The following is a 20,140-nucleotide window of genomic DNA, read 5'->3' on the forward strand; positions in this document are numbered from 1 at the left end:
ATATACAGTCAACCATAGGCACTGCAAAATAGTAGACTAAAATATTATGAAAAGAAGCTATTAAATATTAATAACACACAAGTGGTTTTCAAAACCTTGTTGAATGCAAGAATTGAGGGAGTCTAATGAATCTTTCCAGGGAAAGCATATTGAAATTATGCACCATCAGCAAAAGGGTCTTGTTACTTGCAACTGTCTGTACCTCCAGTGGTATTGGATAGACAGCGAAGCTTCTGAAGCCAGTCTTGGGACTTGGGCATGTTCAAATGGAATGAAGTGGTTCTTGCAGTATTCTGGTCCTTAAGATTTGAGCTTGTTGTCTGTGTTTTTAACACCTTATTTGTTAAGTACTGAGAATAGGGGGAAGGACAGGGGGAAACAGGAGGCTTGTACACCACAACATAGTCTGTTCTGGTGTGATTGTACTATTCTTTGTGGATGGGCTTATGGATAAAAGAGGACTATTACATTCTAAGCCACCTTAAGTGGCACAGCAGGGAAATGCTTGACTAACAAGCAGAAGGTTGCCAGTTCAAATCCCCACAGGTAGTATATCGGGCAGCAGCGATATAGGAAGATGCTGAAAGGCATCATCTCATACTTCACGGGAGGAGGCAGTGGTAAACCCCTCCTGTATTCTACCAAAGAAAATCACAGGGCTTTGTGGGCACCAGGAGTCGAAATCGACTTGACAGCACACTTTACTTACTACATTCTAAGGGTTGTTGCAGGATCCAGTGCTCTTAGCTGGAAAAAAAAAGTTCTAATTTTCTTGGTATCTGTGTCAGATTTCAAGGCCACCAGTTATTTGGGATTTTTCCAGTGCTTTCAACTAGCAAGATAATCATAATCATGATAACATAACATTAGCATCTGAACAAGATTGAAGTCAAGACGCACTTACCTGGTACAAATGTACTAGGACCAGAACCATGAGGTGAATGCAGATTGAATGCATAAAAGTTATTTCCTATGACTATTAGATGTCTCATCCCAATGCTCTAATATAAGACTGGAAACCAGAAGCAGTCAGCATTTATTTATTTATTTATTTAACATATTTCTATAGCGCCCAAAACTGGCATCTCTGAGCGGTTTACAGTTAAACAGTTATTTTCAGCTATTTTCAGGCTTTTTGCTTGGTAATGCATGAGAGCTTGAAGCCACACAAAAATTGCTTCTAGACAAAATTGCTGTGTCTGTAACGAACTGGACTCATTGTTCTTGACATTCTCTTGGCTCAAAGTTGCAGAGTAACATATATTAGGAGGTGCAACTGGATATCTGCTTTTAGATATGATCTCTGTGTGAGTGAAATAAAGAAAAGGGCAGCTTTCTTAGGCTGCTTTTGTTTTACCTTTATCTTTCTGGGCATGATCATAAAATTATATAATAGATTCTGTAAGGGCTACATCCCCAAGATATCTTAGGTAGCTGTGGAGGAGAAATGAATCGTTCCTGACCTGTTTGCCTTAGAGCAGAGTTTGCCAAATATATTGCACATCTGTATGTATGGCATCTTATTTATTTGGTTCCCCATTTATGTTCAGCTCACTACTACTGATTTTGCCTGTTCATTCAGTAGCAGAGAAACCCCTGGAGGTCGTCCACATGACCATTGTGGGGCTTGGGAGGAAGGATGAGGGGAAGGCAGGGTTTAATCTACCTTCCCCACAGATGATCCGGGATGGTCCGAGCAGCGTTGTACCACTGCACGCATGCTCTCTGTGACAGCAACCAGTGCAACATTCCGGAGGCCAGGGAAATGCTCCCTGGCCTCTGGGAATTCCACAATGCACCACGTGTTGAGCACGGTGCATTGTGGGATCCCTTCATCGGAATGATGTTCTAGATGCCCGTCTGTGTCTCAACACACGATCCCGGCAGCTGGGATAAGGGTGTGCTCGTGCCCTTAACTGCTGCTACTACTACGGCTATTTATATACCACTCTTCAACCAAAGTTCTCAAAGTGGTTTACATAGGAAAATAAATATATAAATAAGATGGTCTTCTATCCCCAAGGGGCTCAGTCTAAAAAGGATCACAAGGCAGATACTAGCAACAGCCACTGGAGGGCTGCTGTGCTGGGGTTAGATAGGGCCAGTTGCTCCCCCCACCCCCGCTACATATGAGAACAACCACTTTCAAAGGTGTCTCTTTATTCAGATAGCAGGGGTAACCTTGTCTGAGTGCCAGGCTTAACAGTAGGGTTAGGCTGGGCGGGAGCGCCGAGATCTGTACGGATCCTGGCAATCCACATGAGCAGCCTAACCCAATGAGCAGGCGGGGCTCCCCTACCCTGGGTTAGGCTGCTCATGAGAACAGCCTTTTCGTTCCAGTTTTAGTACATGTGCTGCCCTAGTGAGCACAGCCTTTGGGTGAAAAAGCAGAACTGAGACTATTGTATTGTGGGATCATAAGCTGTTGGATCAGAGGATTTTGGTTTTTCTGGGCTCCTTGTACTTTTCTAAATTTAACATCACTCATTTTTTTTGTCCCTATGTTTAAATGTATTTATTTAACATATGTATATACTACCCCAAAGCTCTTTTAGCGTCTAAATTGCAATTGGGACATAAAATCTCTGTAACTGTTTAATTGTGAAGGCAAAGTGTTGATTTTTTGTTTTTTAATCATATGTTTTTATCATATCTGGCCTGGGTCTTTTTCAGAAGGCCAGTTCAACACAGAGATGTGGGAGAGTCTACAAACTGGTTTGTAAAAGAACCTCAAGACTCTCCTGCTTTCGCAGGCTTTTAATTAAAATTTTAATAATTTTAAAATTTTGTTTGAATATCTATTTTATTCTTTTGTTTTTTTGGCATGTATTTTAATCTGTAACTTCTAAATATTTTAAATTTTGTACGCCACCTAGATGTACATATAGGCAGTATAGAAATATGATAAATAAATAATTGCTCTTGTTCACATAACGTCTTTTCAGATACAAGTCTGACTTTTTCTTATGGACATAAGTTGAATGTATTGCAGCTTAAATGGTAGTCAAAGCATGGAGCCCAATAAAAGGTAACACATTTATGGGCTAAGCTATGCCATCTCTTTTGTGAATATTAAATTGCAGAGTTTGGGTAAAAACCAGTCAGATCTTCTCACTCCTATTACACAGAACTTGCCTGCCTCAGCACTTGTAACAACAAGGCTCATTCTCTTTCTGTCTTGTTCTTTTGCCAATGTGACATAATGGAATTGAATGGAATGCTGCCATCATAGTATTTTGTCTGGCAAAGGACTATATGGCTGCAACTTTAAAAAAAAATTTTAATTTTTTTTTTTTGCTTATTCAGAAGGTTTGCTTACAAAACTAATGTTTGGAGCTCTTTATCTCAACTCTTATTGAAATTGGACTTTTGGAGTAAAAAGTCAGTTGGAAACCATATTGGAACTCACTAAAGAGTGTTCTGCTAGAGTGAAACTCCATTAGTAAGTGGCAAGCTGCCTTAATGTTACAGAGGGCAGGGTGGGCGGTAGGATTTCTAGTTGCTATTGGCTCAACTGGTTAAATCCCTGCTAACTAGGTAAAGAGGCATCTTCAAAGTGATGGTTCTTTTTATATTGAGCAGTGGGAGAGCAACTGGCCGTATTCAGCCCCAGAACAGTGTCTCTCCAGTGGCTGCTGCTGGTGTCTCCCTTGTGTTTCTTTGGGGAAAGGGAACCATCTTTCCCTTATTCTTTTTCTGGGCAAATAGCTTTGAGAACAACGGCGGAGCAGGACTGCCAGTGGCCTGTGTGCGGCTGCAGCAGCGGCCCTGCTGACCCCGCCCCCATGTCTAACGTCAGACGCTGGGGCTAGCCACGCCCTCGTGTCAGACGCAGGGGCATGGTCTGGCTGAATGGAGCCTTGAGGCTCCGTTCTGCCCGGGACGGGAGAGTTGCCCTTTAACTGCCAAAGGGGCCACGCGGCCAATTCGGCAGTTAAACAAAGGCTGGCGCTGCTTTCACAGCACAGCCCAGGAGTGGCTCTTCCCTGCAAAAGGCAGGGAAGAGCCATTCCTGGCTGGCGCTGCGAATGCAGCACCAGCCTTTGTTTAGCTCCCGAAGGGGCCGCGCAGCCCCCACTTGGGAGTTAAACTAGCCTCCTCGCGTCTGACATCTGGTAAAAATGCGTCTGGTAAAAATACCAGAGGGGCAGAGCTGATAGAAAGAGGGGTTGGAATTGGGGCTTGGGAAGACACCAAGTCATGTGGAGAGGAGAATCTTGGAAGAGAGGTTAGAAAAAGAAATGGTCCAGAGAAATGGGAAGGCTAGAAGGAGAAGTCTGAAAGGGGAAGCGAAACTGAGAGAACACATGCATAAGGACAAGATGAACAGGACCAGAGGAAGCTTGATTTTCAATTTATTGGGTTCAGACATATTGTGAAACCATGATTCATACAAACTATAATTAAGAACCCACACTAAGGCTTGTGTTTCAAGATTTACAATAGGCAAACCATGTTCCATCTAGTCAAGACTCAGCTTCACAAGTTCACTCTTGTCTCATTGGTGCTTTTGCACTGTTAAGGTGAAGCAGGGGCCTTAATTTGGTTTGTTGCCAGTGGCATGTGAATTTAGACATAACAGCAAGTCAGCACAAACCTGCTTCAAACTGTGGCTTTAGAACCCAATTTGGATGCAAACGAATCATAGTTTGTGGGCAGATTTTGGTTTTGACATAACCGGAAATCATGGTTCTTGTTTGTGGTCTTCTATGCATTCACACTTGGGCTATGTGCCTGTGTAGAGCCACAGTTCAGAAAATTCTAGAGCTATACCTAATTGGGGGGAAAAGAGCAGGGAATGCCCCCCCCCGCCCCCAGTGGATAGTATGACTCCTTACTTCAGTCTTTTGTTGAGCTCCTCAAAAGCAAGGTTCTTGGAATCTCCTCCAAGCTGTACCTATTCAAGAGATGTTAAAATGTCATTTTTCTCGCTCACTGTTGCTTTAATAATTAGTACCCAACATTGGATGGGCATCCTAAGTGCCTCTTGTGTCTCAGAGGAGCCCATAGAGTGGACTTGTGCACCATTTGTCTTGGCTTCACTAAATAAGTGAGACACAACAGGGCTTCCAGGCTTGGTGCATTACTCTGGGAAAGAGCCCTACAAGCAAGAATCTCAGTTGCAGGCACTTACCTCATAACCGCCTCCAGTACTTTGGCCTCAACCACAGCAGTGATTCCCCTTGCACCCCTTCACATGTGTATCCTGCAATCCTGGTTCCTGGACAACGTCAAGCCACACTGCTGCCTCAACCAGCACATGATCCTAAATGTAGCACCAGAGTACAATTGGTGGTGCAGTGTTGGATCGATCATTTCAATCTCTCACGGGGAGTCCATTTTCAACAGCCTGCACCAATACTCATCATAACTACAGGTGCCTCAAGAAAGGGCTGGGGAGCACATTTCAGGAACCTCATAGTTGCTGCTTGAACCCACAGAGAGGCTCAGAGGCACATCAGTTACCTCGAATGTCTGCCCATATTTCATGCCCTGAGAGCCTTCCAGCCTTGGCTCAGAGGCGAGCCAGTTCTCATCCTCACAGACAACATGACAACGAGATTGCACTTCAGTCAACAGGGTGGGTATGGCATCTCAACCACTGATGCTTCCCTCTACAAATTTGGTCTTGGTGCACACACAGGAAGATCTGGCCTATAGCAGTTGGCAGAGAAGGGAAGTCCAACACCCTGGCAGACTCTCTCAGCCGTCAGAACTCCCACTCTCATGAATGATCCTTGGACCCTGGGGTGCTGGACCAAGTATTCTACAATTGGGGAAACCCACCCTGTGCCTCTTTGTCATGGCAGCCAATGCAAAATGCCCTCGGTGGGCATGGACCTAAGGTTCTTGGGCGATGCCATTCTTTGCCACTGGGGACAACAACTAGTCCAATCACACTTACCTGCACCTTCCCTTGACTCCACACCTCTTGACTCTGGATGGGGGCAGGAGACTCCATCCTGATCTGCACTCGTTGCATCTGACCGTCTGGAAGATGAAGGGGGGATAGGTTGCAGCACACAAGTCCAGAGTAGAGATGTGCACGGTCCGGACCAGTCTGGACCGGCACCGAAGGGGGGCCCTTTCTTTTAGGGCGGGAGGGCTTTCTTACCCCTCCCGCCTCTTCACCCCCTCCAGCGCCCGTATTTAACCAAATAACGGGGCGCTGGAAACCAGCCGCCGCCGCCGCCACCCCCCCCAGCAGATGCACATAGAAAGGTGCCGCCATACCCCTGCCGCCGTCGCCCTCCCTCCCTCCCAGCTGCCCGCCCGCCCGCCCAAGTCCTTACCCAAAGCTGGAGTAGTAAACGAGAGGAGCTCCCGGACAGAGCTCCTCTCGTTAGAAAGGCCTGATACAGAATGAAGGCACTTTGTGCGCGCCGCAAAGGACGCCGGAGGCCCGGTCTACCCGCCGGGAAAGGGCCGGGTAGACCGGGCCTCTGGCGATCGGAGGCCCGGTCTACCCGGCCCTTTCCCGGCGGGTAGACCGGGCCTCCGGCGTCCTTTGTGGTGCGTGCATGCGCGCGCGCGCAAAGCGCCTTCATTATGTATCAGGCCTTTCTAACGAGAGGAGTTCTGTCCGGGAGCTCCTCTCGTTTACTACTCCAGCTTTGGGTAGGGACTTGGGCGGGCGGGCGGGCAGCTGGGAGGGAGGGAGGGAGGGTGGGCGACGGCGGCAGGGGTATGGCGGCACCTTTCTATGTGCATCTGCTGGTGGGGGTGGTGGCGGGGGCGGGGGCGGCTGGTTTCCAGCGCCCCGTTATTTGGTTAAATACGGGCGCTGGAGGGGGTGAAGAGGCGGGAGAGGTAAGAAAGCCCTCCCGCCCTTAAAGTTATACCCCCCCACCCGGACCCGAACCAGCAAGGGCCGAACCGGTCCAGCAGCTCGGCCATTCCTTAGAATGGCCGCCGGACCGGTTCGGACTCACCCCTAGTCCAGAGAATCCTACATGCCTCAAAAAAGCCCTCCACCCAAAGGTGTTCTGCAGCCAAGTGGAAGAAATTCAGTGCATACGCTTCAAGCAAAGGTGTTTCTCCAGAAGGGTTGCCAGTCCCAGTCATTCTGAAATACCTGCTGTCCTTACATGAAGCAGGCCAAGCTCATACTTTAGTTAGAGTTCACTTAGCAGCTACTGCAGTGAGCCATAAGATTTCAGGTCTTTTCTTTGACCCAACAGTTTAAAAGTTCTTAAAGGGTTTATTAAACTTGTTGTTCCCACTATGCCCCAAGCTGTTTCTGCCTTGAGACTTGCAACTGGTCCTAACCCAGTTAATGTATCAACCCTTCGAGCCCATGGCCTCCTGCAATCTGAAACGCTTGTCCTTCAAGATTGTGTACTTAGTCACCATCATGTCAGCACAGATGGTCAGCGAATTGAAAGCCCTACGCTGTGATTCTCCATACCTTGTCTTCCATAAGTACAAGGTCACATTTCACCCAGACATCTCCTTTCCCCCCCAAGGTAGTCTCAGATGTTCGCGTTTCACAGGACCTGTGCCTACCTGTGTTTCTCCCTAACCCAGCATTGCAGGTAGCCAGGGCATACCCCTGATAATTGAGCAAAGAGGCACCTTTTAAAAGTGGTAATTCTCTTTATTGAGCAGGGGGAAAGCAAATGGCCCTATCTATCCCCAGCACAGGATCCTGACAGTGGCTGTTGCTGGTGTCCATCTTCTGTTTCTTTTTTAGACTGTGAGCACTTTAGGGACAGGGACCCATCTTTATTTATTTATTTCTCTGTGTAAACCACTTTGGAAACTTTTTGTTGACAAGCTGTATATAAATATTTGTCTTATTCGTACACCACTCCTTGGATGTGTGCAGGGCCCTTGCATTTTACACAGACAGGACAAGGTCTTTTCATAAGACCACTGTGCTGCTTGTCAGCTATGTAGAACTGTCTGTGGTGGGTCTCCCCATCTCTACTCGGAGACTTTTGGCCTGGATGAAGGAGGTCATCTCCTTGCCCTATCAAATAGCAACATTAATTTGCCACTGTGCTCTAGATCTCAGATCCCAATCTCGGGCTTCGTTTGGTTCTCTAGTTCTTAAGCCAGTCAATAAGGCTGCTCCATCCTTCCAGGTAAGGACAGCTTGCTATTAACCGAAGTGTGATGCAGAGAGACCATGAAGAAGAAAAGGAAGTTTCCTGTCTGCAACAGTAGTTTTTTGAGTGGTCTTCTGTGCATTCACACTACCTTCCCTACCTCACTGCAGCAGCCTATCTCTGCCCTGTCTCTACATTATTGGGCTTGCTGCAGTCTCCTAGACTGAGGTAAGGATTTGTACTATCCACTGGGGGAGCTATTTTCCTGCTCTTTTTCCCATATTAGGTATAGCTCTAGAACGTTCCGAACTGTGGCTCTGCACAGGCGCATAACCCAAGTGTAAATGCACAAATACCACTTGAAGAACTACAAGTAGGAAACCTGCCTTTTAAATGAAACAAACAATGATTTTGTGTTCTATCTGAAAGCAGCCACTGATGGTTTAAAATCTGACAAATTGGCTGCAGGCCTTTAGTTTTATATATTCATGTTTATATTCATCTTCAATTAGATTTTTACATATTTCCTGAAGTATCATATAATCTTAGAGATCTGTAGCAGTGTTTCTGATAACTTTTTAGCTGCTTGCAGATCTATTTTTCTCCATGTTGTGGCCTGCAAAGGAGCTCTTATGCTAACCTTTTTAAGCAACTCTCTGTAAATAGAACGTGCACTAAAATTGAGACACAGTTGATAGACATAATTATGCACAGCTAGCACCTGGGAGATGAGACTTCAGTAATATGCTTTTGATGGGAAAGACAAGCCTTCAAAAGAGGTGGGGGTGGGGGTGAATAAGAGAATATTAAGCTTTTGAGATCAAACTCTAAAAGCGTCTTGACTCACAGTTCTACTTAATATAAAAATACTTGGAAAGGAAAGTCTGTCAAAAGGAGTGTGTGTGGACTGAGAAAGAAGCATTCTATTGCTGGAGATAGACACTGCACATAGTATGGCCTAGGATGGTAAGAATGTATAACTTCGAAACCTGTGTGTCAGGATTTGATTGGTTCTTTTACTTATGTGTCAGGAGTTGATTGGTTTTTAGGGCTGAATGTTGACGCCCAGCTACTTGTTTACTCCTGTGTATAAAAGCTTATGAGGAATGAGGAGGGGGCGACTCTCTGGTAACGCCGTGAGGCACAGAGAGCCCGCCACCAGTGCTGGTCAAGTAATAATAAAAGGTTTTGCTTCCTTCAACTATCCTTGTCTTCTGGTTTATGGGTCTGGGGTCCTCCTCCAGGTAACGTGTGTGTGAGTGAATGAATGAATGAAGAATTAGTTACTTAAAACATTCCTTCTCCTAGAAATCAATTTAACATAGTCCTTTTGTGGAGATACTCGATGTGTGTTGCCTTTTGAACAGTTTGCTTGCAAATCCCTACCAAAAAATGGGTATATGAATGTAATCTTATGGAAAAGAATGGTGATGAGGATAGAGTGGTGGTAAGGGAATGCATGCACTTAATAAAGGTGATGAGTAACAAGCTCTGAAGTTGACGCGTATTAAGGTTGCTTTATGCTTATTATGGCATTATGTTACCTTCCTCAAGCACTAGTTCATGGAAAGTAAACTTTCCTAATTGGTCCAAAGGTGACACCGTTTACTGTATCTGAATGGATCACATGATTTTTAAATCTTTGTTTTGAAGTGAGGTAGAAACCAAAGTGGAAAACTTCATTTACTACTTTTGTTGGCTCTCCTTAATCTTGAAGACTAAATCTCCTGGGATTAGAAAATATCAGTTTTTCACGTGTATTGGCTTTCTTTCTCTGCTGCATTTTAATATCTTTTCCCAGTATAGCTTCCTTGAATCCCTCCACCCCCTCCAAAAATAAAATAAAAATAAAATGAAATATTATATGTAGAAGTAATGAGTGGTAAAACTGTATTTGTTATGCCTTATATTCTAATTTTTACTTAGTGGTTAACCACAGAACCTGCTGATCAAGCCCTCCTCTTTTGCTGTGGTGACTAAATTCAGTATTCTTTTCCTATTTACAGAAGGGGATGAAGGTTAATGCTGAACACTAGTTGGCAGCTTGCCTCTGAAATTGCTAACCTTTGCAATCTATACACTTCTTTAATCCAGAGAGAGTTGGCTGTGGTACTGCATCCCGTACATAGTAAGTGCAGTGTGAAAAGCTCTTCTGTCGATCTGAAGGTTGTTGATTCGGAGAAGACAATTGACTTTTTAACTTGTCTGCCTGGTAACAATGTGAGGGCTGCTGGATCTGCTATTTTACTGTCATCTTTTATGTAAGCTCCTTACAAAACAGAGATCTTCACTTATCTAGAATAGGTCTCTGACCACTTTGGGACTGTCTTCATGCTATATATAACAAGTTCTGTATACTAGTGGCATGACGGCAGTCAAGTAGGAGGTAGATTTACTCGGTCTTTGTGAAACATATCGTTCCCTTGGCCTCTACCTGTTTGCAGGCTTGCTACACTTTTTTTAAATTAAAAAACTATCCCTGAGCTGGACCATTCTTGGAATTCAGGTAACTTATTCAGCTTCATTCAAAGTTCTGGGTTCATATAGTAGTTTATTTCAAGAACTCCAGTTAGAATAAGCCAGGATTGGTAGGTTCAGACATTGCAAGTGAACCTGGTTTTTTTCTAATTGCAGTCAGAAGTAGAATATTTCAGAGGCTTGCATGTGAAGTCAGGGGTGGGGTGGGGACTGTGCACACTTCTGAAGAGATGGCATGAAAAGCCAAGATGGCAAAACTTACAGTACTGATAAGGGATGAAAACCTGGAATGTTTTAAAGACGATTGGAAACCATTCTTACTATACTTAAAGAACTATTTTTCTAATATTGATTTTTCAGCAGGGTTTGAAATTTAGTAATAATAGCAGGTTGAGTAGAGTAAAATCGAGTTTGTAAGGTATAGGATATATGTTTTGAATTACTATAGCAATGGTTGGATTGTATAATTAGTGATTCGCACAGATTGGCGAGCGGGAATCAACATTTGTTTAATTGGATGTAATGAGATTGTTGAGATATTGTAAAAAACCAATAAAATTTTTAAAAGCAAAAAGCCAAGGTTTAATCTTATATCCACATGATGAATATACTATATATATTATATTATATATAATATAACTCTGAACCTGCCCAGTACTATATATCAGGTCACATTTACGTTCATTATAATTTGAGTCTAAAAATTGATGACTGTCTTCTAAGCTGTTGCAGAGGGGATGCAGATTGGTTTTTCCGTAAGAAGCAGGTTAGACTACAAAAGTGCATCTTTCAGTAGGAATTTGTAGAGTGGTATCTTATTGTATTCTTGGTCATTTATTCAATGCTGTAACAGCAAAATGAAGGCAATATCTTTTGCTCTTTGCATAGTGCAGGCACTCAGTGGCTAGAATATGGCTGCTGTATTCCAATGGGTCTTGTAGAGAATGGTAATATAGGTTTATTTCTAGGGAATCCTAGACTGTGTATCAATCCTACTTTCTAGCCATACGTTGCATGCTGATCTCTTTCTGTACTGTGTTCTTTCTCTCCGACCCTATTTTGAATGATGGAGACATTATGCAACCTTCTAACGGCTTCCCTTCCTTTTTTTCTTAATTTTTCACAGTGCTGCTCTTGCAGGAATGTACATAAGGAGAGATCTGACTTGTAGTGGTATCTAGGAAGGGGATATCTATGCTTAATAGTCCTAGTTGGATGTTTTGGATATAGCCGTCTAAAAACACTTGTGACCAAGTTTTTGAATCCATGGTTTGGTTTATCAAGGTACTTCCCCTCTGCCTTTCAGCCCTAATGAATTCACAAGGCAACATGTAATAATTTAAAATACAACAAAACCAAATCACACAAATCAGGACAATGGATACTAGATTTAAAAAATTACAGTTAAAGATACAGATGGGGCAAAATTGCTAACTTACAGAAGGGGGTAAACTATCACCCTAAATTTAATGTCTGGTGAAATAAAGTTTTCATCAGGTGTTGAAAGACCAATAGTGAAGGGCCATATTGGCCTCAGCGAGCAGGAAGTGCCATAATTCATGGCACGATACAGATGTCTGCCATTTTGTTTGGTGACATCACAGTCCTGTTTGGGTGTGTTTGTGTGGGTGTGTTTGTGTATTGGCTTTGAATATCTCAAGAGACAGTCATAACACAGATATACTCATTTTTGGTAGCCTTTTAAGGAAAGCCTGGGGCTAGTTTTCTGGAAGTCACCTTAAGCAGCGCAGTGGGGAAATGCTTGACTAACAAGCAGAAGATTGCCAGCTCGAATCCTCGCTGCTACTGTATCGGGCAGCAGTGATATAGGAAGATGCTGAAAGGCATCATCTCAAACTGTGTGGGAGGAAGCAGTGGTAAACCCCTCCTATGTTCTACCAAAAGAAAACCACAGGGCTCTGTGGGCGCCAGGAGTCGAAATAGACTTGACGGCACACTTTGCCTTTTAGTTTTCTGGACCTACATACACAAACACTTTGCATGGAAAATGCATTAAGCTCAACAAACGGGAGTTGCTGATGTCTGTATCTGACTAATGCCAATGAAAGGGATGGTATTTCTACATTGATTGGGCTCTAAAGCTCGTTTTCTGGGTGACTGCCCAAATAGGTTTTTGCACGTATACACAATCAAAGCTAATTGAAACTGCAAAGGTGGGGGTGGGGATTCACTTCCTTATTGATGAGTGCATGTCATGAGATAGTAAAATGTCTTTCAGAGAAGATAACACACTTTCGTTTTGTGGCGCTGTTAATTTTAATATTTGGGGTTTAGATAAGTAGTGTTCACTCTCTGCTTATGTGCTGACCTTTAGTTGAAAAGAACAAGAAGGCTGAGATGCTGTGTTTACAAAGTGGAATAGGGCATAGCTCAGTTGTAGAGCATCTCCTTTGCATGTAGAAGATCCCAGGTTCAATCCTTGGTGACTCCAGCTAGAGCTGACAAACATTCCTACCTGAAATCTTGGAGATCCACTGCCTATTCAAGTAGACGGTAGTGAGCAAGAGGACCAAAGGTCTGACTCGTTAAAAGGCAGCTTCCTATGTGCAACGTGTCTTTGCTTCCAGAAATATTCTCCGAAAGGACAAAACTCTCAGGCTAAAAAGGTGAAGTGTGGTGACTCATTGCTTGTGAGAGGTTTCAATCAGCTCATGTCACAACATGCCACCTTGACTTCCACTTTTGCTGCAAAATTGAACAAAAATTCTTATCCCTTTCTCTCTCAGGGCTGAACTTTCTGTCGTGACTCAGTCTTGCTATTTGCCTCCTCTTTCGAACAACCTGTACAGTTGCTTTTTTTTTTTAGTGAAGAGAAAACCAACTCCGGTATCATTGGCTGTAGCTGCTTATTATTGGCTTCTTTCAAATTGGTCCCAGCTTCCATGAATTGTACATTATTACTTCTGCATACTCTTTGAAGATTATGTTGCTAACTCAGCAATTTAACTTTATTTGGTTGAGGAAGCTTTTTCTTGGGAACAAAGCTTTCCTTCTGTCTTAAAAAGAACAGGCTGTATTCCAGATACAACATAATCAGGCTGCAGAGCTGGGGCAGATGAGCTTGCTCTTGCAAGTAGATTCTACTTGCCCCAGGCAGTAGAATTCATACCAAGTTAATTAAGGCTCTGAGACCATCAAGAAAAACAGCCCCAGATGAAATTTTGTCATAGCAGTTTCCAGTTATTTTGGTGTGTGTTTGCAATATCCTTGAGGAGAGCTTTACCTGATAACATGCTGCACTCAGCCAGTACAGTAGCTTCAAAGTGAAAGCTATTTATTTTAAAAACAGATAAATCTTATATGCATCTTTATTTCACAACTAGAGCTTTTATTCTGTGAATGGGCAATTCTGTTGGCCAGAATTTTGTATATGCCCTTCACCATGGCCCTCCTCAGGACACTGTACTCATGTACAGGGTCCTGAGAGCATGCCCGCAAGCTGTGCCCTGAGGCTGATGTGCTTGAAAAGGCTCACTCTCCTACACTTTCCATGCATATGGTGTTTGTCTGAAGCAGGAAATGCTGTAGGCGTGATGGAGATTGTTTCCATGATTGAAAGACTAGGAGGTGAGAGCGTCACTAGGTTCTTAAAAGATCCAATCTCCAGGCCCACAGCTCCCCTTTGATCATTAAACTCAAACATACCCCATCGTCCAAGAATAATTACATATGTATGTTGTTGTTGTTGGAGCTAGGACCCTGGCAGCATCAGTTCTCAGCTGCAATCTCTCATGTTTGTTCTTCCAGCGTTAGTCTCCATTTTTTCCAGTTCAGAGATGGCTGTTTGTTTTGGTCTCTAGTCAGCCATGAGCCAGCTGAAATTAAGCTGCAGGCCTTTTTCACATTTGTTTGCAGTCTTTTCTTTAAATAAATCCTTGTAGTTCTTCAATACTAAAGAACTGTCTCAACATCTCTTGCTTTGCTGCTTTCTCACCAAATTGGTTTTGCTTTGCTATTTGGGGACTGAACTCCCATTCTTCCCCTACAATTTTAAGGCTCTAAGGAAGAGTTTATGGAAGAGGAAGGTGGCTGGTGAGATTTGGGGCTCTGAGCAATTTACTGGGGACTCGTGTTCCATGGTCCACGCCTTAATGATGCCCCTGCTGGGATGGCTCATGTTATATTTGTGTACACGTTCAACAGTACGTATAGTAAGTTATTGTCTGAAGCAGCCCATTCTCATAGGCTGATGCAACATTTTGGATTCAATCCCCCCTTTTGGATATTCATCAAAGATCAACATTCTGCCTTTGTTGAAGAGCTTTGCAAACTCCTCCCACTTTTTTTGGTAGATTGGTGTTTGGTGTCCAGAGCGAAATTGATTGGTGTGGGATTATGAAATGTGTGTGTTGTAGGCTATATTTGTAGATGTGTATTATCTATTTATGTTCTTATGTTCCCATCTCAAGTCCTCAAGATGGGGCAAACTGCAAATCTAAATACAGGAAGCAAAGTGTAGCTCATGCGTAGGATCCTTGAGATAAAGGATACGTTTTTTGTGAGGATAGAAATAGAGGATTGAGTTCTGTATTCAAGTGAAATTCACTGCCTTGCTGCTTTCCCCCTCAAGCAATGAAAAATGCTAGGGCATAGTAAATTAGTCCTTGGGGGTTACGATTTCACTGCTGCTCCCTCCCTCTTGAATGTTTAAAGCATGGCAGTGCACCGCTTGGAGAACTGCAGTAGGATGAAGATCTTTTCTCCCTCCTTCTCTGTCCTTTCTTTATTATGAATGTTGGTGGAAGGGGGAGAAGAAGATTGGGCCTCTCTGGAAATTTCAGATGTTTACCCTGAAAGTTGTGTTACAGTTTTTTCAAGTGTTTGAACAAGTGCTTTATTCTAACATTTGCTTCAGTTTCCATCATCAAACTGTTTCAGATGGCGTCTTTGTTTTTTCTCAAGTGCAATTGTCTTAATCACTTAAGTTCTGGTGGTAGAAATGAAACCTTTAATATGCTTTCTTTCCATGCCTTATGAAAATGCACTGTGCTTTTGACAGCAACTATTTCCCTGTCTGCTTGACTTACAGTGGGCCAGGCAGCTGCAATTATGATATTCGTTAGGCCAGATTATAGCTGCAAGGTAATCAGATTCACTCATAGGATGCAGCCTCTAATATAAAATGTGCTGAAATCACATTTTGTGTGTCCAGTAGCATCTTGTAAAACAGTTGGGGTTGGAGCTGAAATACTTTTAAACTGTCTTGTGTGGGATTGTTCCTTCATTCTTTTTCCGAAGGGTATTTTATGGGATATGCTATCAATGTAGGCATAGAAAGTATAAATGTTTTATGCTATATGTGGGACTTAGTGGTGCAATAAGTGGACATAGTCCACAAGCAAATGGTACAGGACATGCTTTGTCTCAAGACTTTATGGACATAATAGCATTTATCTGGTAAGAGTTTGAAAAAGAACTTCAGGTTTCAATATTTTCTCCAGTTTTCTACATTCATCAGATAATGTTCTTATCTTTTTGAGAATCAGGGTCTCTTCTGTGCATTGTGTGTGTTTGCATGGATATTCTTCCACATTATGCCTTGTCTCTAGTGGCACCATAAAATGGTATTACTAAACAGTCTTTACCTCCTCATTGCATGGGGTGGTTCTTTGCCAGCACTGCTTGTTTTCAGCAGGAGTTCGTGATCCACATCATAAGGAAATAGGATGTGTTTAGTGCTGCTACGTCACCTTAAGTGACACAGTGGGGAAATGCTAACAAGCAAAATTGACTAACAAGCAAAAGGTTGCCACTTCAAATCCCAACTGGTACTATATCAGTCAGCAGTGATATAGGAAGATGCTGAAAGGCATCATCTCATACTGCGTAGGAGGAGGCAATGGTAAACCCCTCCTGTATTCTACCAAAGACAACCACAGGAGTCAAAATCGACTTGACGGCACACTTTACCTTAGTGCTGCTACAATTTGGCACATGGAAACAGTTCATTAGGTGGAGACACTTCTGTATTGCAAGTGTAGCCTAACTGAGCTCTATAGGACTTTGGTTTTCTATAGGTTTGTCTTGTTTCTAACCTTGGTAAAAACTGTGTGTGTGTGTGTGTGTGTGTGTGTGTTTCCTAAACATTTGCATAGGCGACTCTGGGTAATTAAAACCCAGATCATTGTAATCCTTGTGCCAACATTAATAAAAGTTACTACTCTTTTCACCAACATATATGCTAATATTATACTCTTCAGTATGTATTTGGAAGATAGATCACCTAGTTTTGCCACAGAAAAATAGTCACAGATTGCTCAACCCATTGACTGTCTTAGTTTTCCATATTTTTTGAGTGTGATTGAATTTAAGTTGGTTGTAAACATCTGGGAGCCACCTAATGGTGCAGCAGGGAAATGCTTGACTAACAAGCAGTAGGTTGCCAGTTTGAATCTCCACTGTTACGTATCCCAGACTATGGGAAACACCTATATTGGGCAGCAGCGATATAGGAAGATGCTGAAAGGCATCATCTCATACTGCGCAGGAGGAGGCAATGGTAAATCCCTCCTGTATTCTACCAAATAAAACTGAATGGCTCTGTGGGTGCCAGGAGTCGAAATCGACTTGATGGCACACTTTACTTTAAACATCAGGGATCCTTAGCATTTGGTTAAAATGATTTCTCCTATTTTTCAGTTTGCATGTGGCCAGTACTTATGAGAAGTATTTTCAGGACTGGAAATGAATGTGTATGGTTTCAGGATCATGCACATAATTAGATGTTGAATGTAATGTTGACTTGTGGGACATCTGTGGAGACGGTGGGAAACACAGCTAATCAGCAGATATATATATATTTTAAAACTTTTTATATCCCGCTCTTCCTCCAAGGAGCCCAAAGCAGTGTACTACATACTTAGGTTTCTCCTCACAACAACCCTGTGAAGTAGGTTAGGCTGAGAGATAAGTGACTGGCCCAGAGTCATCCAGCTAGTTTCATGACTGAATGGGGATTTGAACTCAGGTCTCCCATGTCCTAGTCCAGCACTCTAGCCGCTACACCAAGTTGGCTCTGTGAGAACTGGGCCATTGTTACATAAAAAGAATATTAAATTAAATGGAAGAAAGTGTTCTTGTTAAAAAATGGTCCTAGTTTTACTGATAGAGAGAATGGCTATTTAGCAGAACTGTAGGAGATGGCTTCTTATTTAAGGCCTTTCATGCAACATTCACTAATGTAATGCAAGGACACCAGTACTGTGTGGGATAATGGCTTTCACACTCCATTATTTCATTTTCATATGCTCATAAATAGGTTTCCATGCAATTAAAAAAAAACAAACCTGATTGACTAGCTGTTATGGTAATGAGTTGAGCAGAGTTCATAGGACACTGGACAGTTTGGGTGTTATATCTCTGCTAATAAAGAAGTGTGTATGCTTACAGATGTTAGATTATACAAATCAAATCTTTATTGTTATGGTCATTTGACCAGCAAAAAGACCATACAGGCATTCAACATATTTTTGCATACACACACCCACCCACCCAGGACTTCCCCATTTGAATCTCATCTCCTTTAAGGCCACTCAGTAGATGGCCTTAGGCTATCCATTTCCAGCTTCAGCCCCCGCCCCCATCTGCAGCATGGGAATGATAATACTTGCTTTACAAGGATGTTGTAAGGACTGAATTGAGATAATATATGTGAAGCACTAGTGCTATACAAATACTGAGTTTTTATTTAAGAATTGTTTATTTCAAGGGCCTTTCTCCCTCTTTCTGTTGCTGCCTTCTGGGGGTTTATGTCTCCTCCCCCTTCTTTTATCTTGGTTTGTCCATGTCATTCAGAATGGTGTGACTTAAGAAAATGCTCCAGGGCGTTTTTCACATAGCAGGTTTTGCCATGAGTTTACTGTGAAGCTTTACTGTGAGTTTAATGTTGCCCAAAACAAGCAAACATAAAAGGTGAATTTTTAGACCCTGGATATAAATCGGGCTACACTCTAATGCACAATGAAAAAACTGAATCATGTGTGAAGTGCTCCCCGATAGCTCGCTGGGACATTGGGGCAAACTTGGGTGATACGTGGATGCACACCCTCCATTCCGGAGGAGAGGTAAGCTAAAAGCCGTGTGTGAAAAATGCCCAAGTCAAACTGCATTCTCAGGCCTTCTGTAATTGGACTTGTTACTAACCCTAACTGTCTCTTATAGTGACAGCTGGACTCTTCATTTAAGTATAATAATTTATATTTAAAATGCTTTTAAAAATAGGGCTGAAGCAAATTGGAGGTATTTTTTGGGAACACATTCAGGAGCAGTGAAAAACACTACCCCACCATTTGACAGTTCTTGGCATGTCAAGGGGAGAGTGCAAGCATTTCCCCATTTTAGAAGACAGTGCTTTTGGAGCAGGCCCTCTTGAACTTATTAGTGACACTCTCATGTAGCCGAATTTGGCCACATAGTGACATTATCTCATTCACTATGTATTCCCTGATTGCCTTGGGCGACCATGGGAAAAAGAGCTTTTTTGAGGGGGAGGGGGGACTATGAGAGGGAGTGAAAAGCTGCAAAAAAGGCTTGGGCTGGGGAATAAATAGCCCCTCCCCCCATTTAAGGACTGTATTTGGCTTGAAACTTAAAATGAGTAATCTTTTAGCTGCAGCCTTATTCAAAATGAGGTAATTTTAAAATATTATTTTGTCAAGGGCCACTGCATATCTTGATTTTTAGCTTCATTTGTTGCTTTTTATTAACCTACAGAAGCATTATTATTAGCAAACCTACTTTTTCTTACAAATACTGGATATATTTGTAACTTACAGACATTCCTCCTGGGGTCTGAATTGTAATATTTCAAAGTTAATGCTTGGTAGAGGACTAAACTGAAGGTATCTATCTATATAATTATTTCACTAAGCCAGTGTGTGACAAGTGGAAATGTGGGGCTGGAAATGCATGAGGATAGGTGGGGATGCGTGGGGATGTTTGGTGGAGTGGAAGCTGATTGGCTGGGTGGCAGAGAAAGCAAGCGGCGACAAAGAGGGGGGGAGTGGGAAAGGATGAGAGAGTTGCTGGGGCCGGGTGGCAAACAGCTGCTGGGAGAAAGCGCCGGTGGCAAAGAGGCGGCTGGTGGGGGGTGTGGGGTGGCTGGGCCGGTGAAGGCTTGCCTATGCAACTGGCGGGCCCAGAGGGGGAGAGACGTGCAAGGGCAGGAGGGAGGAGCGTGCGCCAGGAGGCAGGTGGCAAACCGCCACACTGGACAGAACAGGCCTCGGGAGACAGTTGCAAATGGCCTAACATGGAGGAGCCGCGTGGGGAATCAAGAGCAGCAGTGGTGGTGAGGGCCAGTGCATTGCCTGCTCGGGAGAAAAAGGAAGCGTCACCAAGGGGAGCGAAACGGCCGCAGGGGCAGCAGAAGGCTGCATGGGGAGCCTGATGCTGGGACAGGGGAGAGGAATGCAGGGGAGGCTGCAAGGCAAACATGGAGATGGATTGAGGGGAGGAGGCGAGACTGAAAATGGCCAGAGAGAGAGAAAAGGACTGAGGGGGGAGAGGGAGAGAAGGACTCTGTAAACCGCTTTGTGAACTTTGGTTGAAGAGTGGTATATAAATATCAGTAGTAGTAGTAGGTGGACGAC

General features: G+C 43.4%; 1 protein-coding gene and 1 long non-coding RNA gene across 3 annotated transcripts in view; one reads left to right on the forward strand and one right to left on the reverse strand.

Moving 5' to 3' along the window:
• Positions 1-20,140, forward strand: part of MCUB (mitochondrial calcium uniporter dominant negative subunit beta) — a 103,205-nt gene that overhangs the window by 10,687 nt on the left and 72,378 nt on the right. The window contains exons 1-2 of one of the 2 annotated variants that reach the window (XM_053256417.1): positions 9,158-9,295; positions 10,058-10,179. The exons of the other annotated variant lie outside the window; for it this stretch is intronic. The gene's annotated coding sequence lies outside the window, so the exon portion shown is untranslated. Of the gene's footprint in view, positions 1-9,157; positions 9,296-10,057; positions 10,180-20,140 lie in introns of those variants that run through there. 2 annotated transcript variants of the gene reach the window in all.
• LOC128327532 (uncharacterized) lies at positions 1,046-9,032 on the reverse strand. Its single transcript, XR_008308659.1, has 4 exons — positions 8,899-9,032; positions 5,906-5,991; positions 4,839-4,897; positions 1,046-1,303 (listed from the first exon to the last, which is right to left on the reverse strand). It is a non-coding gene; the product is annotated as an uncharacterized LOC128327532 (long non-coding RNA).

Source organism: Hemicordylus capensis, chromosome 5 (assembly GCF_027244095.1).
Source record: "Hemicordylus capensis ecotype Gifberg chromosome 5, rHemCap1.1.pri, whole genome shotgun sequence".
NCBI classification, from domain to species: Eukaryota; Metazoa; Chordata; class Lepidosauria; order Squamata; family Cordylidae; genus Hemicordylus; species Hemicordylus capensis.